Source organism: Salvelinus sp. IW2-2015, unplaced genomic scaffold (assembly GCF_002910315.2).
Source record: "Salvelinus sp. IW2-2015 unplaced genomic scaffold, ASM291031v2 Un_scaffold1499, whole genome shotgun sequence".
NCBI lineage: Eukaryota > Metazoa > Chordata > Actinopteri > Salmoniformes > Salmonidae > Salvelinus > Salvelinus sp. IW2-2015.
The window spans coordinates 170,935-176,283 of record NW_019942947.1 but is presented as its reverse complement, the minus strand read 5'-3'; the positions used below and the strand labels follow the sequence as shown (position 1 = coordinate 176,283).

General features: G+C 39.8%; 1 long non-coding RNA gene across 1 annotated transcript in view; it reads left to right on the top strand.

The window, feature by feature from the left end:
• Nucleotides 1–4,703: 4,703 nt before the first annotated feature.
• LOC112071041 (uncharacterized) overlaps nt 4,704–5,349 on the top strand; it is a 2,697-nt gene continuing 2,051 nt past the window's right edge. Inside the window, exon 1 of the long non-coding RNA XR_002894012.2 lies at nt 4,704–5,261. This is a non-coding gene — a long non-coding RNA (uncharacterized lncRNA). The remainder of the gene's footprint in view (nt 5,262–5,349) is intronic.

The following is a 5,349-nucleotide window of genomic DNA, read 5'->3' as shown; positions in this document are numbered from 1 at the left end:
TGGTCGAGAGAAAACTTTTTCTTTTCAATCAAAAATATTGTTTTTTGAAAAGCAAGAACGAGGCTTCAAAGTACAAAAAGTACAATGTGTTGTAACAGTATAACTTTTGGCGTCCCTCGCCCAACCGGGCGCGAACCAGGGACCCTCTGCATCACATATCAACACTACTACCCACTGAAGCGTCGTTCCCATTGTCCACAAAACCTGCGGGGATAACCCTACTTCACAGTCTCAGAGTAAAGTGACGTAACCGATTGTGAGAACGCTGATAGCGCAGATTACCTGTAACTCTCCATTTCTTCCACATCCTGTCATATTCATCTGTGTTCAATGCAAGGCGGTATTCTCTTGCTACTATGTGGCACTGGGCGCCAACCACAGCTTTCTTAACTGGTGCTCCACACACAGGTTTTAGGAGAGCGAGAGGAAGTGCATAACCATCTATCTTAGTTCTGAAAGAAGCTAACGTTTAGAAGATACGGATTTTGAAAACTCTACCGCTATTTACGGCGGAGAGCGGTTACCTCGCCTAACTAGCCTTTCAGCCCTTTCAATATCCGTTCCTTCTGTCCCTCACAATTCAGTTTCTGAACTAGAGGAGCAGCTGAGACACGTCTTATTTTCCCTGCTCTAAGCTTCATGATAGCACACATACTTAAATTGTTATTGTCTGTTTTAGAGAAACACGAATTTCCTTTGTTTCCGCAATCTCTAAGACACCACCTGGGTCTCCTCGTGCTCTCGCACTTTTTAGATACGCTCCACATCCTGTTGTGGCCTGGTTGCACGTTGCTATCGTGGGAGTAGTGTGTGAGTGATGCTTGCTTGCTAATAACAGTTGTGGTTGTTGTCCGATTGAAACCCCATATCTTGGGTGGTTCAGTCTTTTCTCGGGGTTCGCCATCCATTTTTACTTCGAACCTCACTCGACAGTCTCGGGGGCGGGCTTTTAGCCTTGTCTGTGTAGTCCGTCGTCGGAGGATGAAGCGAATGCTTTCCAATAATGTATGGGTGCAACACCCCTACAGTTATCCTATGTGAGGTATGTTAGTTTTGGTAGAGGTGGACTCCGAGCCCATTTCCTTCGATCAGTCAGCAGCCTTTTCCTTCCGACACTGGAAGTCATAGAGGACACCTACAGTACGACTGGGGTTCATTCCACGTGATATATCTTTCTTAGTTCACATTGAAAGTTGGGCATTTGGTTTTCTCAATATAAAGAGTGAAATGGGCCTAAACCTAGTTGCAGGCCGCTTTTCCTTGTGTCCGAAAAAATTCGCTTCGTGACTTGCTTGTGTTTTGGGTTCAGTAATTCGAACTCCCTTTGATGCGAGCCCGTTTACTCTGTCACAACGTTTTACTAACGCGTTAATCGTTTTGCTTGGCTCTGAACATGATTCGGACCCCTGGCTTTTTAATCTTTGTGTGTGTTGAAATTCGAATGTCCTTATATCCTAGCTAACTAACTAACCCCTTTCACTATCACGGTTGTTTTAATTCAATTCATGGTTTCTGCGTTTCATCACAGCTATAGGTTTTGATCTGTGGTATCTGGATCACTCCTTGGGGCATATATTCAGCTGTGGAATTGGAGAAGATGATTTAATAGGTGCATAAAACAATAGAGAGCGTTCGTACTCTCGATCTATATCATAGTTAACACTCTTGGATTTTTTCTTAGGCGACCAATCAACGCAATGGTGTTAATGCTTGGGACTCTTCATGGTGGTCCTTTGTAAGATATATGAGAGGACATGTTGGTGAAAGTGGAGGAAACATCCAGACGGACACGCTTTGCGCCTCTCGGTCTTCATGTCTTGCGGAATTCAACGGGTTTATTAGAGCCTGGTAGCACTCGAGACCTGGGCTTTGTAGGAATTACAGATGATAACATCGGGAGGTGAACAGGAGACCACAAAAGTACACGATACCATATGTGCCCTTATTCTCACTAATGTCGTTTGCTAGTGTAGCGCTCAGGACAACGCAATTATTTGGCTTTTTATGTTGTGTATGAACTACTAGACTCAGTAATACCACAGCGATGCAGATAAGAGTGGGGATGACACTATATAGTAACATATTTTTTTTTATTTAGTGCAGTTCTGTCCGGGCCCATAGAAATATTCGGCTTTTGTTGTGTTTATTTTGAATTGCACACACTTGACAGTAGGTAATCACACTGGTTGTGTGGGAGATTGTAGAACACTTTTGATTGATGTCTTTTTAACTTACGTGGGGTGCACAACTCCAGATTATATTAAAGTAGTTGACACACACCATGGTGAAAGTGCCCTCTGTTTTTGTGCACACTTTGATTCACGTGAGATTGTCTATATCTTACTGTGGCCTTTAACATAAAAAATTTATTAGAGCACCACCACAGTGCCTGTAATTCCTATGTTTATTAACAGTGACAGTTATTCATGGTAACTCTACTTTAAAGACAATAATCATATTTTACGCATAAAGGAGAGTCATCCTTCGGTATTACATTACTAGAACAATGTGAATAGTCTTACCCTGTGGATATAAGGCAACTGCTACTCTTCGGTTAAACACGCATTTTCTATTATTAAAAGGCAAGTGGTCACTTGGCGTATACAAGCATGTTAATACAAAGTTATCAATATCTGGATTATTTCACGGTAAAAAGGCATGGTCCACATTTGCCGTTACATTATAAAGACATAGTGCTATGTGTTCCATAGTGATAATGGCTGCTCAAATAAGGCATGTTCAATACTTAATAAAGCCATTTCTATTATAAAGGCTGTCATGGTACAAGGAAGCTCAGTTAAATCTAGTGTTACAAGTACAGTTAAGTGTCAATGGTAACAGTCAATTCTATTAATAGGTCTGTTCAATGGTAAGCACTGATTCATGGGTCAACTAGTCTCAACATTATATTAGCTGACTGTCATGGTAGCATTTCTATTTATAAAGCTGTCATTTAGTGATAAAAGCGCTAGTAACAGTCTATTCTGGTAAATTAAGATACATAAGGCTTCGATACATTTGGTGTAATTAAAGAGACTGAGTCATTATCTTGGTATAATCATAAAAAGCAGTTCTCTGGATCCTTTGGATTAAAAGGAAGCTCGTCAATATTCTAGGTATATACATAAAGCATAAGCGCTTGATCATGTTGATAAAACAGGCAGGTCCAATTTTCTTGAATTATAACAAAAGCATGTCTGCTTATCATGTTGTAATACAAGGCCATCAGATCATTCTATTGGTAAATCACCAAGCATAGGCTCCGTATCATTTGATAGAATTAAGAGAGCTTCGATCATTGGCTCAACTTAAAGTGGCAATAATTGGCTAAGTCCATTTATAGGTAACAAGGCTATACGCAATTTCAGGTTAAAGTCAAAGGAGTTTCGAGTATGTTGATTAAAAAAGGCCTGAGTCAATTCTGGTAACTTATAAAGGACAGCATTGTCTATTCAATGGTTAATAACAAAGGCTAGTCTCATTTCGTAGTAACTTATAAAAGAGCCTCATTTCGTCTACTGGTTGTAAATACAAGGATAGGCTCAATTTCTAGGTAAGCATAGTAATACAAATGGTGCTCGTATCATTATGTAACAAGGGCTCAGTCTTATGCGTATTACAATAAGACAGCATCTTCTTAATCCCATGTGTGATAACAACGAGACGTCAGTCATTCCTAGGTAACATTAGACTTTATAAAGGCTTGTATTGATAGTAACAAGGAGCTGTTTCATTATCTGGTTTTACTAGGTCTTGCAAGTGATCTTACAGTAGTTTAGGTGGTTATATATAGTTATTTTCTTACTGTATAAAGCTGTACATGCTTGAGTGGTGCACTTTAATCGCTAGGCTAATTAAGTTTTACAGTGGGCATACAATATTAACATTGGAGTTTTTTTCTTCTCACTACGACTTTGCATATAGTGTTATTCATTTTCTATGCAGTGACTGTAGAAGGTCTTAAGAGGGTCAACCAACAATTTAAACCTTTCGGAAACTTTTTAATATTTTTATTCACTTTCACACCACACTAGTTTCTATGCTCGTAGTAGTATATGAGAGTCGAAATTCTTTAATATCTTTTGTTTACTACTACTTAATTTTAAAACCTTTAGCCATATTCCCCCACCTGGCATACATTAGTATTTAGCAATCTGACTAAACATTCCTTTGTACTCTAGACATAATAACGTGTTTCATAAAACCTGATTTCATATTGGGTGTCCCCTCCTGGGCCAGTTGTTGCTCAGATGCACTGGATAAGACAATCTATGACTACCTAAAAGTGCTGATTCACATGTGGTACTTATTCATGTGGCCAACCTCATGTCAGTATATCTTGAAACATACTGTTACAGTATAGATCATAGCCCTGTTTACCCTTACTGATTACATGACGCATTGGTCAAGATGTAGTATCAATGTGAAACTAAATTGATAAATCATTCTGATATTAGCAATTATTTATTTACATCATTCCCCTAAGGTAACTAATCTCAAAAATGGCCATATAATTAGGTAGCTACGAATGAATCATGAACCTGTTCTCATGCAAGTTACCCTGTTATTTCCTAGCTTTGAGAACTTATAAACTACTAACTAAGTATTCTTTTCATTGCTCGCCGAAACACTCATCTGATGCATGTCTCGCATGTACTGATTTCCTCCGTGGTGTGCCTCTTTTTATTTTGCTTTTGAAACGTTTTTGTTGTCGATTGAAACACTGGCTCTTCGTTTGCACTTYTGACCCCACAGCTGTGGGCGGGCTTTAGTGGGAGGTGTGGAGGATGCTTCTTCATTGGTCAGCCATTTTTTGAGTCAGTTTGGCTCCAACCAATACTGTTCAGCCTTTCTTTCCGACACAAAGGAAGTCATAGAGGACACCTACAGTACGATCGATTTTGTAATGATGGCATTTCAKGTCAGCAGCACTGGGSGTTCTTCCGTTCAACTTCTACATAGCTGGTTGTTCAGTGATGCAAACTAGTCACCTTTCTGCGAAATTCGCSGTTTTGGTATTCGACTCCTTGCCGTTCCTCAAGTTATAACGCGTTAACGTTAGTTGCTTACTGGACCCTGGCAATCTGTGTGAAATGTTAACTAGCTAACAAACTAACCACTATCTGTTAACTCATGTTTTCCCTCAACAGTATGTGGTTCATTTTCAGAATGAGAGAATTAGGTGAAAATGAGGCGTTGCTTGTTAAACAAGTGGATTCAGGGATCAAGTGTAGCTGGACCTGGGCCTGACTTAAACTGAGGTGAAAGGAACACCACACACTTGCCCTCTTTCTCACTTTTGCTGGCACATTGTAGAACAGATGTCCACAGGCAGAAAGTGTACAATGT